General features: G+C 35.2%; 1 long non-coding RNA gene across 1 annotated transcript; it reads left to right on the forward strand.

Annotated features, from left to right (window-relative positions):
* Positions 1–9,302: 9,302 nt before the first annotated feature.
* Positions 9,303–19,286, forward strand: LOC103092339 (uncharacterized). Its single transcript, XR_001627038.2, has 4 exons — positions 9,303–9,416; positions 11,576–11,699; positions 13,551–13,596; positions 17,632–19,286. It is a non-coding gene; the product is annotated as an uncharacterized LOC103092339 (long non-coding RNA).
* Positions 19,287–23,005: the final 3,719 nt, after the last annotated feature.

Genomic DNA, 23,005 nt, shown 5'->3' on the forward strand with positions numbered 1-23,005 from the left:
TTGTGCTAAGAGGCTAAGAAGGGGAGAGAAGGAATGGGGTTAACATTCTGCTGGGAAACTAAATGTTCCTGTAAGAATGAACAAGTAAACAGACTTTGAGCTTAAAAAATACAAGATAGACAACAGGGATACTTAAACTGTATCCAGAAACCTGAAGAAAGCCATGCTGGCATCACATATTTCAATATTTCCAATGACCTATGAGAAGAAAAAAACATTAGGTGAAAACCTGGATTCAAATCCTAGACCCATAACTTACTAGTTACAGAACTGTGGACAAGTCACACTCTCTTGGCCTCAGTTTCCTCATCTATAAATTAGGGGCTAGACTAGAAGATCTTCTGACTTTAAATCTAAGATCTTGTGATCATCATAGGTGTTCATTGTATCTGTACAGATAATTACTCTTTGGTTCAATAGACAAGTTTCATTTGCCATTTTAGCTCGAAGAATTCACCATCTACCTTTCTCTATTCATTGCAGCTGCTTCTGCACACATATTCAGTTCCTAGCTATCCATTTTCAGTACTAAAGTATGCCAAACATCCTGGTTCATGTGTTCTAATGTTACAGTACTATCTATGTTTTGGTTTTCTTAAAACCCTTACCATCTGGCTTAGAATCAATATACTCAATACTGGTTCCAAAGAAGAGCAATAAGGGATAGGCAATAGTGATTTGCCTCAGATCACACAGCTAGGAAAAGTCTGAGGTCAGATTTGAACATAAGTCTTCTTGTCTTCAGGCCTGACTCTCTAATCACCTAGCCACATAGTTGTCCCCTCTATCTTTCTTTACTCTTAAGACTTTCTCATTCTTTGACTCTTCAAGAGCTCTAAAGCCTTCTGATCTTTTTTTCTCCCCTCCACCCTTTGATCACACCTCCTTTCCATAATCTTTTCCCTAGGTATTTATGGGACCAAAGCATGAATGAATGAACAATAGTCCCAACCTTGTTTACATCTTAAAGAAGGAAGTAATTCCAAAGCCAAAAATCTGCTGTTGCAATGAGGAAGAGATATCCAGGATTTAAGGATGGGTGTGATCTGATTCAGTAACACACCTACTTACATACACATTATTAGATATGTAGCAACACAAAACATACAAACACACAAGCACATTTGTAAGCAAAGACAGGAGAGAGAGAAAGAGATGGAGGGGGGGAGGGGGAAACAGCCTTCTGACTTTAAATATAAGATCATTATGATCATTGAAAAGTGTTTGCTATATTTGTGTAGGTAATGACTCCTCACCTCAATAGACAATTTTCATTTGTCACTATGGCCCAAAATATTCACTATCCACCTCCCACATTCATTGAGGCTGATTCTGAGACTTGCTGCCAGGATCATATTCAGAACCCCTTTGCTCACTCTTCAGCATTATAATTGAAGGACATAAAACACTATAGATAGATAGATAGATAGATAGATAGATAGATAGATAGATAGATAGATAGATAGATAGATAGATAGATAGATATGTATATCTTTACTGTTTTGTGTGTATATACACATATGCATATATTTGCATTATAATAAGAAAAGGAAGATTGCAAAAGGACTTTCCAATGTGAACTTCCAATTGATTAACAGGGACATATCACATGGGAGCTTCAGTCAAGATCTTTAGGAGAAAATATACAAAGCAGGTTCAGTAGAAAAGTGGTTCTTTGGTCTTCTGTCCAGCTGCTAGCAGCCAGTCCAAGCAGGTTCTCTCTCACTCAAGCTGGTGTCTCCCAAAAGGCCAGAAACCTGGCAGACCAATGGAAATTCTTCAATCCCTCCAAAGCCTTCTTTATTTTTTTTTAATTTAAATTAATTTATTGAGTCAATTTATAACAATATTTCTTGGTTACAAGAATCATATTTATTCCATCCTTCCCCTACCCCCACCCTTCCCGTAGCTGATGTGTAATTTCCCTGGGTATTATATGTGTCCTTGATCAGAACCTATTTCCACGTTGTGGATGTTTGCATTAGGATGATCATTTAAAGTCTATATCCCCAGCCATATCCCCTTCGACCCATGTATTCAAGCAGTTGTTTTTCTTCTCTGTTTTTTCTACTCCCACAGTTTTTCCTCTGAATGTAGATAGTGTTCTTTCTCATAGATCCCTCCAACTTGTTCAGGATCACTGCATTGTCACTAATGGAGAAGTCTATTACATTTGATTGTACACAGTGTATCAGTCTCTATGTACAATGTTCTCCTAGTTCTGCTCCTTTCACTCTGCATCACTTCCTGGAGATCATTCCAGCTCATATGGAATTCCTCCACTTTATTATTCCTTTGAGCACAATAGTATTCCAACACCAACATATACCACAATTTGTTCAGCCATTCCCCAATTGAAGGGCATCCCCTCATTTTCCAGTTTTTTGCCACCACAAAAAGTGCAGCTATGAATATTCTTGTACAAGTCTTTTTCCTAATTATCTCTTTGAGGTACAAACCCAGCAGTGCTATAGCTGGATCAAAGGGCAGGAAGACTTTTAGTGCCCTTTGGGCATAGTTCCAAATTGCCCTCCAGAATGGTTGAATCAATTCACAACTCCACCAGCAATTTATTAATGTCCCAATTTTGCCATATCTCCTCCAGCATTCATTACTTTCCCTTACTGTCATGTTAGCCAATCTGATAGGTGTGAGGTGATACCTCAGAGTTCTTTTGAATTGCATCTCTCTGATTATAAGAGATTTAGAACACTTTTTCATGTGTTTATTAATAGTTTTGATTTCTTTAATTGAAAATTGCCTATTCATGTCCCTTGCCCATTTATCAATTTGAAAATGGCTTGATTTTTTTGTACAATTGGATTAGCTCTTTATAAATTTGAGTAATTAGACCTTTGTCAGAGATTTTTGTTATTAAGATTGTTTCCCAATTTGTTGCTTCCCTTCTCATTTTGGTTGCATTGGTTTTGTTTGTACAGAAACTTTTTAATTTGATATAGTCAAAATTATTGATTTTACATTTTGTGATTTTTTTCTAGCTCTTGCTTAGTTTTAAGTCTTTCCTTTCCCAAAGATCTGACAAGTATATTATTCTGTGTTTTCCTAATTTGCTTATAGTTTCCTACTTTATACTCAGGTCATTCACCCATTCTGAGTTTATCTTGGTGTAGGGTGTGAGATGTTGATCCAAACGTAATCTCTCCCATACTGTCTTCCAATTTTCCCAGTAGTTTTTATCAAATAGCGGGTTTTGGTCCCAAAAGCTTGGATCTTTGGGCTTATCATAGACTGTCTTGCTGAGGTCATTTACCCCAAGTCTATTCCACTGATCCTCCTTTCTGTCTCTTAGCCAGTACCAAATTGTTTTGATGACCACTGCTTTATAGTACAGTCTGAGATCTGGGACTATAAGGCCTCCTTCCTTCGCATTTTTTTTTCATGATTTCCCAGGATATCCTTGATCTTTTGTTCTTCCAAATGAACTTTGTTATGGTTTTTTCTAATTCAGTAAAAAAAAGTTTTTTCGTAGATCAATGGGTTTGACACTAAATAAGTAAATTAATTTGGGTAGGATTGTCATTCTTAGTATGTTAGCTCATCCAACCCATGAACAATCAATGTTTTTCCAATTGTTTAGAACTAATTTTAATTGTGTGGAGAGTGTTTTGTAGTTGTGTTCATATACTTCCTGTGTTTGTCTCAGTAGGTAGATTCCTAAGTATTTTATATTGTCTAGGGTGATTTTAACGAAAAGTCTTATTTAGAAGAGAGATAGTTTTATAGTTGGGACCTTGGAATCTTCACTCAGATCTTGACTCAAGCTCCATGTAACATGTCCCTGTCAATCAATTGGAAGTTCACATTGCAAAGTCCTTTTGCAATCTTCCTTTTCTTATTACAGTATGTGTATGTATGTATGTATACATATATACAGAAATGTGTGTGTATATAAATTATTATTATTATTACATGGGACAGCTAGTTGATGCAGTGAAAAGAGTTCTGAGCCTGAAATCAGAAAGATTCATCTTCCTGGGCTCAAATTAAGTCTCAGATACTTATTAATTGAATGACTCTGGACAAAACATTTAACCCAGTTTAGTTCAGTTCTCCTTATATGTAAAATAAGCTGTAGAAGGAAATGGCAAACCACTCCAATATCTCTGCCAAGAAAACTCCAAATGGGTTTACAATGAGTTGTCATAACTGAAAACAACTGAACAACAATATAATTATACAGATATATATAAAAGCATAGATATAGATACATATATTAGATCTAGAACTTGGACTAAATTCTCCGCCCTAGATTATGCCAGCTGGACCCTCCCTGAGACCAAGTAACCTGAAGTTTCTGTTCCTAGTACCATTGTAGGCAGGCTTTCTCTAGAGTCTAGAGATTGCCCATGCCCTTCTGGCCAATTTATTCAGTGGCTCAGTGGCAAGAACACTGAAATCAATAAACTCAGATTTAAGTCCTGATTTTTTTTTTTATTGATTCCTTTTGTGACCCTTGGCAAATTAACAGTTCTTCACTTCCTTTATGTGTAAAACACCTTGTATTCTATGTCCTAAAATTTCTTCCAGCTCTGCTATCCAAAGATCTTTATTTGATGCCTCTCTACCTCAACACCAACAAAAAACTCAGATCCAATAGACTATAAAAGGTACACAATGAAGCCCCTAGACTATTACAGTGACCTCCTAACTGGCCTCCCCAATTCCCTTCTCTTCCACATATAACACAAATAATACAGACCATCAAAATAATTTCCCTAAAATACTATTTTGAGTGGTCACTCCTCTGCAAAGAGGAGCACCAATAATTTTCCATTGTCTGTAAGATAATAACCAACCTCTTCACCAACTTGGTCCTCCTCTAACGCTTCAGAACTGAGAGTAAGTAGACCTTGTCAGATTTATCACCAAATCAGTGTTATATGAAGAAATCACTTCTCCTTTGGACTTCAATTTTCTCTCAGCAAGAGAAAGAGTATGATAAATATTTAAAAACAAGCTATAAATAGGGAAAACAAGAAATTGACAGAGAAAAAGCAATAGAATTAAGAGGGGTTGGAAAAAGCTTCCTGTAAAAGATGGGATTTTAGGTGGAGTCAACAGGTAGGATTAAGGAAGAAGAGTGTTCTAGTCATAGGAAGAAAAGCCCAAAAAAGCTATCTGAATCCTGGACATGGGGTGTCATCTTCATGGAACAGCCAGGAGGTAAATGTCACTGGATCAATGAATCCCTGTTAAGGAGTGTTATAGGAGAAACACTTTCTTTTTTAGTTCATATGGTGGGTAACTGCTGCCAAAAAGTTCTACTCCAAAGCAGAAATAACAACAGCTAAAACCTAAGTTTTATTATGCTTAAGCAAAAATCAGGAGGTAGAAAAATAATCCTCAAGCCTAACTGGAGTTTATTTAAAACTTTTGTAGGGAAAATTATGTCAGAAAGACTAAGAAATAAATTCTTATAAATATTGAAAAAATGAAAACTTCTTTTAGGTCATAAAAGTTTTATTTTAAAAGATTCATAATTCCATTCTTCTTTCAGTGTCATAAAATATTAATAAATTTAGACATTCAAAATTTCATACATCCCATAAGGAAACAAACATAGTTATCTAGACTCGAGAGGTAAATTAAGATTAAAGTACATTTAGAGGGTTCACAATGGTCTGGTTGAGAGGGAAGAGATTTATATGTCAGCAAGATAACCAAGAAGTCAGGGACAACTGATATTCTTCATCAAATAACTTCCATAACTGTGGCTACCCCTTTGATTTCTAGGAATGTCAAACTATCAATAATGCTATTGTTCCATGAGTCAGGTTTTGGTCAGGTGAGGTTAATATTGACAAAAGATCAAAGTTTTGATTAACTGAAAGCTGAAGTAGAATTGTCCTTAAGCCTCAAACTATAAAAATAAAGGAAATTAAAAACTCCCATATTTAGAGAAACATATAAGAAGAGTAGAAAGTTGGGAGAGGTCTAGGAAATGAAGTGCCTTGAATGCCAAACAGAAGGTTTTTATATTTGATTCTGGAAGAAACAGGGAGCCCCTAGAATTTATTGAGTAGGGAGAATGATATTTCCCTACAGTTTCTTATTTTAAATAATAATAACAGCAACATTAACACTGAAATTTAAGTTTTGCAAATCTTGTGAAGAGAAAATATTTATAATGTCCTTAGCACAGTTTCTTGCACATAATTATTTAAGTTTAATTTATGTTCATTTCCTTTCCCTTATTATCTCTATTTTAAAGATGAGGAAACAGAAGCTGAGAGAGGATGTGACTTCCTACAAGCATTGTATGAAAGTTCTATCTTGGCCAGTCCACTGATAGTTTTGCTTGGAGATGAGAATGAAATGACACTTGTGAAACATTTAGCAATTAACAAAAGATTTCCTTAGCTCTCAAAAAGGAAGACTCTACCACCAGGATATTTAATAAAGACATTCTCCCCAATACCATCATGGTCCCTGGGGAGATGAGCACACATTGAAAATATCTGGTACAAAGCATTTGCCCCATCAAGTTCATTTCAGAGTGTAGCTTAACTGAATAACAAAATTACTCCAGAAAACAGCATCTGAGTTGCCAGGCTTGGGTCTAATTCTTTGCTAGACAAGGTCCTACAGATTTCTTAGGGTTGTGCTGGCTGTACATCCTGGCATGAACTTCCATCCTTGGACCTCTCCAGACCCTCCCCATGAGTCAAAGCTCACAAGGTCTAGCACAGTTCATTCCATCTCCAACAGTTCACATCAGTAAGGCAAGAAAGAATAGACATATGAGGATTAGAAATAACAACTGGACCACATGCTGATGGCTTCCTTTCAATGGGGGTGGAGAGCACAGAGTGAGGAAGAGTAGTCCTTGGCATTTAGCAGTTACTGCTTACCTTCACCCAGAACTGAAGTCAAGTAAGAAAACGGCTGAATTTACCCCTTTGGGATCTATTATACAGACCCTCATTTCCAGCTCAGGAAACAATCAAAAATTGTGAAATAAACAGATAGTAATATTCTCATGATTCAAAGCCATTGCCTCAGGGCCAGAACATTACACATGTTCATAAAGACTAGAATTTCATTGGCCAAGTTTATACATATATATATATATATATATATATGTGTGTGTGTGTGTGTGTGTGTGTGTGAATAAACACCAGAAAGAAGACCTCGCATTTTTATATATGTATATTTTTATTTTATTATTTATACCTATTCATGTGTTTGTGCATATGTATTTACATGTGAATACACGTGTGTTTATTTGTATTATATATGTGCATTTTTAAAAGGAGGAAATTTAGGAAAATGAGGGGATGCCCATCAATTGGGGAATGGCTGAACAAACTGTGGTATATGTTGGTGATGGAGTACTATTGTGCTAAAAGGAATAATAAAGTGGAGAAGTTCCATGGAGACTGGAACAACCTCCAGGAAGTGATGCAGAGCGAGAGGAGCAGAACCAGGAGAACATTGTACACAGAGACAAACACACTGTGGTATCATCGAACGTAATGGACTTCTCCATTAGTGGTGGTGTAATGTCCCTGAACAACTTGCAGGGATCCAGGAGAAAAAAAAAACACCATTCATAAGCAAAGGATAAACTATGGGAGTGGAAACACCGAGAAAAAGCAACTGCCTGAATACAAAGATTGAGGGGACATGACAGAGGATAGACTCTAAATGAACACTCTAATGCAAATACTATCAACAAAGCAATGGGTTCAAATCAAGAAAACATCTAATGCCCAGTGGACTTACGCGTCGGCTATGGGGGGTTGGGGGGGGGAGGAAAAGAAAATGATCTATGTCTTTAACGAATAATGCTTGGAAATGACCAAATAAAATATATTTTAAAAAAAAAAAGAAAGAAAAAAAAAGGAGGAAATTTAGGCTGCAGGTTATGTCCCCTGACTTTTTGGATCCTAACAAAGAAAAATGGACCATCCTCCAATACGTACAACTGAACATACTGAATTTCACTATCTTGGTCCTCAGGTTACAGATGCAGATTCCCACCCTCTGCCTGAACTGGTAACTTCTCCGTTGTCGTAGATCCTGTGGGAATGAACCAGTAGCATTCTGCAAGTCCAGCTTCCTAGAATCCAAAATGATCTCATGCCACAATGAGGCATCTGATAAGGACTTAGATAGAGGGCTCTGTGCAGAGGTGTTTATTAAATGTTTGTATAAATGAATGAAGCAATTAATCTCTGTTTCATTAACTACTTTTAAGTGGGGTGAGGGAGAAGGGGAAGGACATTTGAGTTTTCTCTCACTATGGACTCCACCCTTCTTAAATTTTGTCACTGCTCTTTTGGGAGTGTCTGTTCTGCCTTATCTCTTATCTAAACATCAGTCCAGTTCTCAGCTGAAACTTGGGGACTTAGGGACATCTGCTGAAATATCACTTGTTGAAAACCAATGACTGGTAAGCATCAGGGCAGCTGAGCAATGTTCTTTCTTTCTCAAGGATATCATAAAAACCCAAGAACATAAGGCACCTTAAAACAATAAAAGGGAATGCTATGTTTGAAAGAGATCTTAGAAAAGAAAACATAAAATCCTGAATTAGACACTTCAAACATAGAATGTTAGAACCAAAAAGAAACCATAGAACTAGGGTATAGAATATTAGAATAAAAAAGCAAAGAATATTAAAGCTAAAAGATAATGGGAGGGAAATCTTAGGATACAGAATGTTAAAGATAAAAGGATCCTTAGAACATAAAGTGTTAGTTTCCTGAGGTCAATGACTATATGTAACATTTTTATCTCTGAACTTCTCTGAGGACATGGCACATTGCACTGAATATATAATAAGAGCATAAGAATTGGTCATTGAATTGAATAAAATATAGAATGTCAGAGCAAGAAGAGATCATAAAACATAACGTTAAAAGTAATTAACATGAAATATTAGAGCTGAAAAGAAACTTGAACTACAGAATATTAGAACTCGTTGGGACCTTCAAATATTGAATGGAGAAAGTCTAGGCTGGAAAAGATCTTAGACCACAGAACATCAAATGTCGAAACATGGAAAAGGTCCTAGAAATTCTCTAGTTACAACTACCTCCTTCCTTAGATGAAGAAAGTGAGAAAAAGAGATTTGCTTAAAGTCATACAGCTGGTTAATGGCACTGCTGAGACTAAAACCCATCTCTTTTTACTCCCAGTCCTGGGCTATTTCTACCAAACCAGTCTATCTGACAAGTGCTTGACAGGTTGGCACATAGTTCTGTCTTGCCTAACATCTTAATTAACTTAATTAACCAAATGATGTCATTTTCTCTGTTGTATAAATTGAGTGAGAGTTCATGGCTACCTCCAGGACTGAGTTGAATCCAGAGGAACAAGAATGGCAGCCTCAGCCCTTCATATGATGATGGCCATAGGGCTGCTAACTTTGATTCTTCCCTGTCATGCTGGTGAGTGTTTGGGATGTTAAACAGGAGATAAAGCTGGTATAGTTAATATACAATCATTGTCTGTGAGAGAGGAAACCTTAAAGCCACAACACCACCCTCCTCTCATTTTACCAAAAGAAAAAAGGGCTCTGTAGGAGAAGGTGACTTGTGAACACAAAGCTAATTAGCATATGTATGTATATTGTACACACATGCACATAGGTATATATGGATACAGTGTGTTTATATTCATGTGTACAGGGATATATCTTTATATGCATTTTTTAAAATAGGTGTATGGAAAGGAATTAAAACTAGATGTGATTCACTTAGAATTGTGATTCAATTCAGAAAAGTTCTGGGTAGGGAAAGTCCCATTTCCAATGGTGGTCAATACCTTTTCTACAACTTAACAGTCTTAGAGAGTTGCCTGGATCACTGTGAGGTTAAATAACTAGACAAAGGTTGCACAGTCAGCTTGTGTCAGCACCAGATTTGAACCAACAAATCCCAAGGCCAATTCTCTAGCCATTATGCCATACTGTCTTTCTACAATGTAATATAATTTAATATGATATGACATGACACATAAGATCATGTTACATAATATACAGCATAATGTAATATACAATATATCTAGTATTATATAGAATAGTAAAATAGGATAGGTTGTGATGTGATATGGTATGATTTGATGTGCCATAATGCAATGAAGCATAATTGTTATTCTGTTTTTATAGTTAAAACTGTATAATATGATATAATTGGGTAATATAATTACATTATATAATTATATTATGGTACATTATATTATATCAAGTAATATAACACTACATTACATCAAATCATAGCATAGTGCATCTTGCCATACCACACCATAGCCTATAATATCCTATAATACAAAAACAATATAATAAAGTCCGATGTCAGATAATTTCATGTAATATAATGTAGTTTATAGACCACAATATAACTTACCATCATCTAACATGAATATAATCTCATGTAATTTAGACTATAATATAGTCTAGCTCAATATTGTATATTATGGTCATAGGACAGTACAATATGTGTTATATGATGTGATCTGTTTTATGAAATATAATGATATATGTTATTATGTAACAGTGTAATTTATATATTTTATGTATATGGTAATTTCATATTTTAATATAATGTACCATATAATACAGTGGGAAAACACTCAAAACTAGAAATTAAGGGACCTCTGCCACTACTTGTATGCTATGGAACCTCATATAAGTCTATCAAGTTCTCTAGAATTCATTTTGTTCATGTATTAATGGAAGGGTATTGAATTAGATCATCTCAAGTGTATTATATAGCCAATATTCTTTTTTATAACCTTTTTATATTCTAAGGATCCTTCCAGCACTAACATTCTGAGGTCTTCCCCCATACCCACTACTAATAGTCTATGTTTTAATATTCTAGTTAGAGAAATTCTCTCTCTCTCTCTCTCTCTCTCTCTCTCTCTCTCTCTCTCTCTCTCTCTCTCTGTGTGTGTGTGTGTGTGTGTGTGTGTGTGTGTGTGTGTGTATCTCACTCTCTTTTTTTTTTTACATTCTTTGGTATAAAGAATTATCTGGCTCTAACTTTCCATCAAAATTTTCTCTTCTTAGGTCTCATGAATCTAACAATGCTGACATTCTGTCTTCTATGTTCTTGAGCTTCTACCTGGAACATTATCTTAAGGGGAATAACCTTGTTGTTTTTATCTTTTAATTCATTTATTTTAATTCGATTTAATTCAATTATTTTAGAGTCAACATTCTAAGGTCTCTTTTAGCTTCAAGAATCTGTGTTTTAAACATTTTTTGTTTTAAGGTGCCTTCCAACTCTATATTATATATCCTCTTTGCTTAGGTCCTTTGAAACTGACATTCTGTGTTCTATATATATTCTAAGATGCCTTTCAGCTCTGATATTCTGTATACTGTATTTTAACATTATATTTTCCAAGGTTTCTTCCATGTCAGCATTTCTATGTTCATTGCAATAAGGGCCTTTCCACGTAAAGTCTACGGTCTAGGTCCTGTGATATAGACAGTAAGATCCAGAGAAATTTCCTCAGAGATAACAGATGGATTGATTGTAATGCGTAATGCGAATATGGTTTCATTTCCTTCAAATGTCTGAGGCAATTCTTTGAGTTCCAGGTGACAAGCCATCCAACTCTGATGAAAATTCAGATGAGGATCTCCCATCAATCTTAAACTTCTTAGGCACTGGGATAATTGATTCTGCAATGGAATATATTCTCAAGTCAATGTTCCAGAAAAAGTAAGTGATATGAAATCCTCCAAGACTGTATTTGGGGGTTCCTTATTGATATAATAATAAGCATACTGTTAATACCGAATAGTCTGAAAATTGTCATGTTGTCACCCTGGTAAGCTTCATTTAGTCCTGAGAATTATCATGATCATTAAGAAAGCCTACATTCTATGGTTGCTATAATTTTAATATATAGGTATATAACATATGATTATACATATGTATGTATATATATGAATATACATATACAAATTTTATATACACATTCAAAATCTTTGTTATTCTATAGAAAGCTCTTTTTCTTCCATCCTCAGCTCAAAGCCCAGATACCTCATGCAAGGTTGTTTGCACTTGGTACAGACATAGGCCATAGTCCTTGTGTGTGATAATCGTAATAGCACTAGAGTCAGGACTATAGCTCAGATCTTCTGACTCTAACTGGTGAAAAAGACATGGAAGGAAAGAAGCAAGGATCAATCAAATAAATCAGCCACTCAAGCACCTACTCAAGGGCTGAAATTTGAAGGAATCAGAGGAGACCACAGTCTCCTTCATTTCAGGGGCTTACAACTCAACCCCATCATTTACTGATGAGAAAATTTAGCCTTCACAGACTGACTTAATTGGAAAATTGAACAAAAATTGAACAAAAATCGTATGTCTAGAAGGGATCCTAGAATAAACACTGAAGAACATTTTAACTTTAGGGAACCTTAGAACATGGAATATTAGAGCCTGAGGAAGATGTGTGTGTTCAGTCATTTTCAGTCATAGCTGACTCTTCATGATCCCATTTAGGATTTTCTTGGCAAAGACTCTGGAGTAGTTTGCCATTTCCTTATCTACCTCATTTTATAGCTAAGGAAACTAAGGGAAATGGGGTCAAGTGACTTTCCCAGAGTCACACAGCTAGTAATCATCTAAGGCTAGATTTGAACTCAGAAATATGAGTCTTCTTGACTCCAAATTTGGCACTCTAGCCTAGCTGTCCCTAAAAAAGCCTTAGGACATAGAATATGTCATAAGCTGGTTGAGGCAATAGCATATGGAATGTTAGAACTAGAAAGGGTCTTCCTGTGATATAGAACAGATACAACTAAAAAAGTCTGTAGCATATGAAATATTTATGTCAAAATCAACCAAAGGGTATAAAATGTTAGGACATAACTTAACCTAAGAACATAGAGCACCAAAACTATAAGGACCCTTAGAATATAGGTCATTGATGTTGGAGATATTTTAAAGCTATGCAGTTTGCTCAGTTACAATGGAGGAAATTGAGGTTTATAGAAATTAAACATGCCAAAGTTGCCACATGACATTAAATATTATTGGGGGGGAAAAGTATGTATACTAGGAGACTCATTGCAAATCCAGTGTCTATTCAATTACACAACAATGCTTCTGGGAGGGTGTGTAGAACTCTAGGATCAGGTGTCTTAATTTGAAAGGAATTTCAGGTGTCATTCAGTCCAACCCCCTCACAAATTTTATAGAAGAGGAAACTACTAAGGGGAAGTTACTTACACAAACCTGTAAAGCAATAGGCATTAGAGCTGGAATTTAAACCCAAATCCTAACTTCTGACTTCCCAACATTTGTAGGTTTATAAATAAATTCACTAATTCATCAAGTCTTTATTAAATGCCTGCTGAGGAGCAGGCATTGTTCTATGTGTTGAGGACACAAAAATAAAAAATGAAAGTAGTCTTTGTCCTTTTGGGCCCTAGGAATGTCTTTAGAAAAGAGATGCTTTTAAATAAAGAAATATAGAATGCTAGAGACAATCTTGTCTAATTCTCTTTAATCTAGTTAAAAGATAATTTATTTTTTCTCTTTTCCTCTCCTCTTTTCAAGTGGAATGGAATGGGAAGAAAAATCAAAAAAGGATGCAGAATGACAGGTGAGTTAGTGAATGATTTTTACATTTAATTTGTGATCTTACATAAAAAGCAAATATGTCATAAGAAGAATCTTGAACTTGGAATAAGGGGACATTGGGTTTGAATGATGATTTTACTACATACTACCTATGTTACCATAGGAAACTCACTTGCCCTCTCTGAATTCATTTTTCTCCATAAAATAAGAAGATAATTCCCTGACTTAATTTCCTAAAAAAAGAATAAAAACAAGGAGAATTACTGATGTCATGGATGTGAAAATACTTTGTGAATCATAAAGAGTTCTAAGAAGTGATTTTTTTGAAAGGCAGGGCTGACTTGTCCCAGATTTTTGTCCCAAATGTTAAATGTTTTAGAAGATCAAGAATAATCTTCAAGAAAATGAAATTATTTCAATATAATATCTCAGAAGCAAAACGTATCCCAGAGAATGTCTAAGCCAATCTTTACTTGAAAAAGGAGAGAGACATTCACTTTGTACAAAGCCTAAAATCGGGGTCTTTTAAGGGTACAAAAATGAGTAGGACATATCCTTGCCCTCAAGGAAGGAAGTGTTGATTCATAAAGAATAGTATGAATAGGGGCATGGAGGGATTCATTTTTATTTTAAATTTATTTATTTATTTGTTACATTAAAATTCTCAGGTAACTCCCTCCTTAGCTAGCCTCCTCATAATAGAGAAAGCATCATTTGACAAAAAGACATATGTATGTATAAAACTATGTCTTCCTTATTTCTATTTATCAATTCTTTCTCTAGAGATAGACATGCACAAGTTATTCTTCAAATAATATTTCTATTGCTGTAAATAATGTTTTTTTGGTTCTGCTCATTACACTCTTCATAATTTCATATAATTTAAAAATAAATTAATTTGCTTATCATTTCTTTCAGCCCAGTAATATTTCATCATAATCTTATGCCATAACTTAGCCATTCCCCAACTGATGGGCATCCTCTCAATTTCCAATTCTTTGTCACCCAAACAGAGTTGCTATAAATATTTTAGAACACATAGATTCTTTTCCTTTCCCCCCTATCACCAGAGGAAATAAACCTAAAAGTTGTATTTCTGGGTCAAAAGGTATACATAAGTGTATAACTTTGGGGGCATAATTCCACATTGCTCTCCAAAATGGTTGGATCAGCTCACAGTTCTACCAATAATGTATGTGTCCCCATTTTTCTACATCCTCTCCAATATTTGCTAAAACAAACCCAGAAATTATATGAATAAAATTATAAAATACTTATACAAATAAGATCACATTTAAATAATTAGAAAAATATTAATTGTTCATGGATGGGCAGAGTGAATATAATTAAAATTACAATCCTACCTAAATTAATCTACTTATTCAGGGACATCCCAATTAAATTACCCCAAAAAAAGTTATTCAACTAGAAAAAAATAATTTAAAAAATCATTTGGAAGAACAAAGGGTCAAGGACATTGACGGAATTAATGAAAAAAATAAAGTAAGAAGATTTAGTAGTACCAGATTTTAAACTGTAGTATAAAGCAGTATTTAGCATCACTATATGAAAATGTCTATAAAACAGAAAAGTAGATCAGTGAACAGTACAAACATACAACAAACATTTCTACAAAATTATATTTATCTTAAGTTGGCAAAAGTAAAGATCCAAACTTTGGGTATAAGAATTTGCTATTTGGTAAAAATTGTTGAGAAAATGGAAAGCAGTCTGGCAGAAACCAAATATAGACAAATATCTTACACCATTTATACCAAGATAAGATCAAAATGGATACATGATATAAAGGGAGATATCATAACCAAATTAGAACAGGAAACATATTTCCTGTGAGGTATATGGATAAGATAAAAATTCATGTGTAAAAAAGAGATAGAAAACATTGTGAGATGTACAATTCATAATTTTGAACACATTTAATTAAAAAGAGTTTGTACAAATAAAAGCAATGTAGCCAGCATTAGAAGGAAAATAGTAAATAGGGTAGGGGAGTAGCAATTTCTTAGATAAAGATCTCAAATTTATAACATATAAAGAACTTTTTCAAATTGATAAGAATATGAACCATTCCCCAACTGGTAAGTGGTCAAGCAATATGAATAGACTGTTTTGATATTTTAAAAATCAAAGCTATATATAAGTATATGAAAAAATTATCTAAATCATTATTGACTAGAGAAATGATAATCAAAACAACTCTGGGATATCATTTCCCACCTATCAGATTAGCTAAAATAATGAGAGTGCAAAATGGCAAGGAGATTTTTTGGTTTTTTTGTAGTTACTGTTTTTTAAAAAACCCTTACATTTTGTCTTAGAATCAATCCTGTGTATTGGTTCCAAGGCAGAAAAGAGGTAATGGGGGTTAAGTGAGACTTGCTCAGGGTCAAATAACTAGGAAATATCTGAGATCACATTTGAACCCAAGACATCTCTACACTTGATTCTCAATCTAGACCCACTTAGCTGTCCCCAGCATGGAGGTTTAAAAAAAAAGTCACAAGGATGACTCTGGGAACATTGAGCAGACCCATTTAATTAGAGTGTCAGGTATATGAAGGAAAACAGTAGAATATATGACCAGAAAGGTATGTTGGAGACAGACTAAAGAGAAACTTGAATGTAAGTTCAAGGAATTTGTCCTATAAAAAAATTTTTGGACTCTAGAGAACCACTAGATGTTTCTGAATCAAATAAAGACATGACTAGAAATGTGTTTTAGGTATATTATACAGGGAGTCCCTAGATAACACCCAAGAAGCAACTCATTCCTCTCATTGCAGATATGGATATGAGTTACATTTTAAGGTATGGCTAATATTTTTGCTAGACATGCTTTCTTTTGTAATCTTTGTTATAAAATAAGGCTCACTCATTAGGAAATGAGGAGGAATATATTTGAAAAAAATATAACATTATAAACACAAAAGGCACCAATTTTTTAAAGGAAAATTACATAGGCTATTGAATGCAGGATAGTTCCAAAAGAAGGTACCTGGAATGTGTATAGGGGATGGAAAAGATGACTTCTAAAGTGCCTTTCAACCTTGAGATTCCCTATGATTTTGTGATGTTGAGATTGGGAGATTTATTAAGTTTTAACAAGAATTTTTGCTTAGTCCATTTAAAAGTTTATCCCATAGGAATTAAGTTATAATGGTGAAATTTCAGACATGAGCTAGTAAGTAGGAAAGGGCATCTGTAACTAGGAAGGCCTTAACAGCTTCACCCAATACACAAATAAGCAGTTATCTCCCCTATATCCTCTGACTTTGCAGCCCATGTCCCCATATGAACTTCTGCTAGTCAATCACAGCCCTGAAGTCTTGCCCATGAATATCACCCAGTCTCAGCTAGACATCCACATGTTCAGCCAGAGAGTTGCGCAATTAATTTTACAAAGAACAAAGATGGGAAGGAACTCACCCATGGTGTAAACAAGAAGAAATAACAATATCTTGGACTTTTACAAGTCACTAGTGCATTATACATAGTGTTTGTTATCTCTCACTCTTTTTCATGTTTCCATATTATCTTCTATTCCATTCCTAGAAGCGGCTTAGAACATAAAAGAAGAGCTAATGTCATCATTTAGAAAGTGCTAAAACCTTCTTGTGCCCACCAAGCCTTGGCCTATGGCCTTGGCAATATAAATACCATTTAAAATCTTATAGGATTCCCAGTTTCTGCCATCTTTATTAATTTGAAAATTAAAATATTGAAATAATTAAATAACTATGTGTTCAATAATTTAACTCAATAAGTTTTTAATTACTTTGCATGTATAAGGCACCATGATAGTGCTGAGACACCAAAAGAAAAAAAAATCCCTCACATTCTAAAAACATAACATTATTAATTTATTAATTGTTTTGATCAAGTATTGATTTAAGAAAATTAACTAATTATTAATTTTGTTTATACACTTGAATTCATTGAGTTGTTACTAATTTTGATGAATTAATATAATCATTTTATTGGTATCACCTTTCTAGACAATGCTTCTAGTTAACAGCTCTTGGTTTTTTTCCTTAAGACCCTGAATACCAGTCAATTCCTGGACCAGATTCAACCTTTCCATTCTCCCAGACTCATTGACTATTCAGTCCAGAATCACTAAGCTACTTGGCATCTACTGCTCTAGTTCTTTGGTACAGCAAGAGGTTGGTGCTATGTAAATGGATCGTTTTCTCTTTCTGAGCTGCTGGAAGACAAAATAAAGTCCTCATAGAAGGGACATTCAAGCCTTTTCTGTGTTAAAACATTTATTTCAGAGGTCTAGTGTTCTTGGAATCAAAATGTCAGTGCAAAATCTGTCCAGAGATGATATCTAGCCAATAGGACACATGTTAATAGCTATATTTTCTAAAAGCAGGAGGTAAAAGTTCCAAACCCTTCTAGATTCATCCTTTACTGGAGGAAATGTTTCCAAAATAGTCAAGAACCCTGCCCTGTTACCATCAAGAGGAGTCCAGTGACCGTGACTGACTCTTGATTTGATAAAATGACTCTTTTATTTAGTAATATTATCCCTTTTAATTTATATTCTAGTGCTCAAGTCCTTTTTCCATGGGAACATTTTGTGATTCTCTAACATAATCCTCTTCCTTAGAAATAATGGATAAAATGAGGAAAACCCATTCCATATGACCTTGATTAATTTAGCTCTAAACCAATTACACCTCAGCTTGGGGAGTCTAAAGGACTAGAGTAAGCATGCAGAAATATATAGTCACACTCATTCTTTTTTTTTAACCTTTACCTTGTCTTAGAATCTATATGAATTATCAGTTTCAAGGCAGGAGAGCTGTTAAGGGTTAGGCAATTGGTATTAAGTGATCTTTCCAGGGTCACATAGCTATAAAGTGTCTGAAGCCACATCTAAATTCATGATCTCCCGTCTCTGAGCCTGGCAGTCTATTCACTGAACTACCTAATTGCCCCCCACACTCATTCTTTTTTATTTTTTTAAAAATTTTTCCATGGTTACATGATTTTTATTGTCTCCCTCCCCTTCCTTCCCCACTCCCAGAATTGACAAAATTCCACTGGGTTATAAGAAGGATTCCAGGTATGAACGAATCATGAAAGTATTAAAGATGTTTTCAAAAGCTGACTCTGATGAGCAAGGTGTTCATGGACCAGTGTTATGAATATATTTCTGATATTTCACATGGAATGATTTCTAGGTCCTTGAATTGAATTGGGGCTCTAATTTGGTGGAACTCAAACCTCTCCCTATATCTGCAGTCTGGAAGGCTGGCATGCAATTTCGATAATTTCTTTGCAAAGACACTCCCTCAGCATTCGTATGAGAGGGTGCCAGGGTTAGAGAAGAAGCAGGACTTCCAACTGACCTCCAGGTCTCGGAATCATCTAGGCCAGTATGTTGGGTTCCTTTCTTTTGTCTTGTTGATCGCTAATATGATGGTAATGTCTCTATCACACCACCTGTTTGATTGATAATCCCACATCCCCCATTCCTTGAAACCTCAATAAAATTCAGTTCACCTGTCTGACTCTAGACTCTGTCTCACCATCATAGGGAAGCTGACAAGCTGGACATGATACTGAAGTATCCTGTGTCTCTGTGTCGATTTTCTCACTTTATGTCCTTCCTACCTTAATTTTTAACCATTCCACCCATATTCCCTCAATCCCCAGCTTCCCTTTCAGGTGCTCAACCCACACAAGAATATCTTTTAGCTGCAGGATGGCTATGTTATACATATATTATCACACAAATCCTATTTCCATATTATTCATTTTTGTAATAGAGTAATCTTTTAAAACGAAAACCCCAAATCATATGCCCATATAAACAACTGATAAATCCTATGTTTTTCTTCTGCATTTCTACTCCCACAGTTCTTTCTCTAGATGTGGATGGCATTTTTTCTCATAAATCCCTCAGCATTGTCTTGGACCATTGCATTGCTGCAGAGTCAATCACACTTGATTGTTCCACAATGTTTTAGTTATAATGTGTATAATGTTTTCCAGGTTCTGCGTATTTCACTCTGCATCAGTTCATTGAGGTCTTCCAGTTCTTGTAGAAATCAAGCAGTTCAGGGGCAGCTGGGTAGCTCAGCAAATTGAGAGTCAGGCCTAGAGATGGGAGGTTCTAGGTTCAAATCTGACTTCAGCCACTTCCCAGTTGTGTGATCCTGGGCAAGTCACTTGACCCCCATTGCCTAGCCCTTACCACTCTTCTGCCTTGGAGCCAAAACACAGTATTGACTGCAAGATGGAAGGTAAGGGTTTAAAAAAAAAAAGAAACTTATAGAAGAAAATCTACTCAGGTTGGAAAAGGAAAACTCCCAAATGAAGTTGAACTTTTGCAGTATCCCTTCACTTTTAGTATGGTTGAGATAGGAACAACCGATCTAAAAAAAGAAAAAAAAATACCCAAATCTTTCCTAAGGATCTATTACTATATGTATGAATCTCTTTGGTAGATGCCAAAGGAGAGACTGAGATGGACAAGACATGGTTTTTGCCCTCTGTGAATTCACATTCTAGTAGAGGAGACAAGATCATAGATAAGTCTAGCTTTAATAACTTAAGGTAAGTTGTATTAACAGAAGGGAAAAGAAAAGTGTTATGACAGCCTGTAGGAGTTTTCCTTTTCCTAATCCTTTTCCAACCTGAGTGGATTCACCCTTTTTTGTTAGACACCCTGGTGACCTCCTGAACTTAGCCCTGATTGGTTTAGCCTACTGTTCAGAACTCTCAAAACTCAAGATATTCACAAAGCCTCAGCCTCTCCTGTTATATAGGTATATGTCATCATGCCCAGCTCTAAATGAATAATTTTACCTGACCTAAATCTATCTTATAGTGATCCTGCTAGATCCTTCTAGAAAAAAAGAAATTTTGCTACTTCATAGGTGTAACTCCTTGTGGCATAGCTCCAGGCCAAGAGCACAGAGCTGATCTATAGTGGTCCTATTTCAAATGTCCTATGTCTCCTAGTAAGACTAGAATTATTTATGTATTTATTTATACTCTCTGTGTCTCTGTCTCTGTCTCTGACTCTGTCTTTATCCCCTCCCTCTTTTTCTCTCTGTCATGCTTTCTTCTCTCTTTAACTTTCAAGGTAAGGACCTTTAAGAAGTTACAAAAATAGAAAGGTATTTTTGCAGCATATTCAACATTAAAACCTGATACTAATTCTGATTCTCCTTCTGTTAAGTCAAAAGGAGCTCGGTTTGTTTTGGCTAGTGTGGAAATGTATCATATTATAGTTAGTGGTCATGCAGTTATAATTAATCATATATTTTCTTAGGTAATTATTAAAATTTTTAAGGTAAAAGAACCGTTAATATTGCACTCTGCATCAATTCATTGAGGTCTTCCAGTTCTTGTAGAAATCAAGCAGGTTGGGGGCAGCTGGGTAGCTCAGTGGATTGAGAGTCAGGCCTAGAGACAGGAGGTTCTAGGTTCAAATTTGGCCTCAGACACTTCTTGGCTCTGTGACCCTGGGCAAGTCACTTGACCCCCATTGCCTAACCTTTACCACTCTTCTGCCTTGGAGCCAAAACACAGCATTGACAGAAGGTAAGTGTTTAAAAAAAAAAAAAAAAGAAGTTACAAAAATACAGAGGACTCCAAGTCAGGGTACTTAGAGTTAGAAGAAATCCTAGAGATAATCTATTATTTTAAAAAAAATGATTATTTTATTAATTTATTTGTTGGATACTAATTTATTAATTATTAAATTATTTGTTGGGTTTTAAAAATTAACTTATATAGTTCTATATAATGTTTTCTTGGTTTAACTCATTTCACTTTTCATAATTTCATATGCCTCATCCCATATTTTTTAAATTAACCTGCTCATCATTTCTTAGCACATAATATTACTCCACCCTAGAGATAATCTTGAAGAAACAAAGCCTCCAAAAGATTGATTGATTTGACCCAGGTCACCCTCATAGGAAATAACATAATTGGGAATCAAACCCAAATCCATGGATTCCAAATTCCACATGCTACTACATTTCAGGACTTCATGTTTGATTCACCTAATATTGTGGAGCTTCCAACAAAGAGGACTCATCTTTCCAGGTTTTACATTCCTGAGTAATGAGAGAAAGTGATAAACATCCAAATGATTTTTCTCTCAAGCATTTCAATAGACAGAAACTAGTCCTGCTCCAAACTACACATACAGGATCAGAATTTTTGTTTGTTATATGACACTGGTCCTCCAGTCTCAAATCTTCAACTGTCTATTGGACATCTTGAACTAGATATCCTATATACAGATAAAATCAGCATGTCCAAAACTAAACTGATTTTCCTTTCCTTCAAATGCCCCCCTCTTCCTAACTTCTTTGTTACTGCCAAGAGTACCACCACACTCAATTACCCAAGCTCACAATGTATCCCATTCTAAGTTCTTTGCTCTCTCACTCCCTCTCTCCAGTTTATTGCCAAATCCTATCAATTCTGCTTTCAAAATATCTCTTGCATATAGACCCACTTCTGACACTGCTAATATGGATTCATACTACCCACACCTAAAATGTACTCCACCTGCCTTATCATTGCCTGTTGAAATCTTCCTCTTCCTTCAAGGCGTAGTTCAAGTGTTACCTCATTCAAGGAGCTTTTTCAGATCTATTTCCCATCCGATTCAAAGTGAGAACTCCTTAAATTTTACCAGAACTATGGCTCTCTCCTTAGCTACTAAGAATTCCATTTCATGTCCACCTTATTTGAGTATCCATTACATCTCTTCTTCCTTTTCTATTACATGTGAACTCCTAGATATTGACTCTATAATATTTCATTATTAGATTTCTCACTAAAATCTTTCTATACCTTGCCATGAGTAAGCCCTGAGTCCTCAGAGGCTGTTCCAGCAAGACAACATCTATGACAGACTCTACCAAACCAGAAAGACTTTGAGTAGGCTATCACAAGAAGGGTATCCTTAAGACAAGTAAAATAGTACAGTAGGAATAATATTTAATTTGTAGTGAGTTCAAACTAGATTATATATTTTCTTACCACATTTCCTTAGAAAAGTTCCCTTTTTTCCTCTCTGCAATCTCGGTTTCCTAGATTGTAATATGAGAGGAAGTATGGAGAAACTTTTCAGTGTTTAATGAATTTTGTAGCACCAGGAAGGAAAAGAAATACACTCAGATTAACCTAACATACAACTGTTGTGTGTATGAGATGGTGTTTGTATGTGTTCTATGTGTGTTGGGGTTGGGAGAAGAATGAATTTATGATTTCCTTTTTATAGGGCACTCGCAGAACCTCTTCTACAACTTTCTGGAGCATTAAAAAATAAAAGAACATTCTCAAGGTTATACATATACTATTTGTCAGAGGCAAGACTTAAACCAAGGTCTAACTGACTCCTAAGTCAGCTCTTTGTACTTTATACCAGGTTT

This window comes from Monodelphis domestica, chromosome 1, assembly GCF_027887165.1.
Source record: "Monodelphis domestica isolate mMonDom1 chromosome 1, mMonDom1.pri, whole genome shotgun sequence".
In the NCBI taxonomy this organism is placed as follows: Eukaryota; Metazoa; Chordata; class Mammalia; order Didelphimorphia; family Didelphidae; genus Monodelphis; species Monodelphis domestica.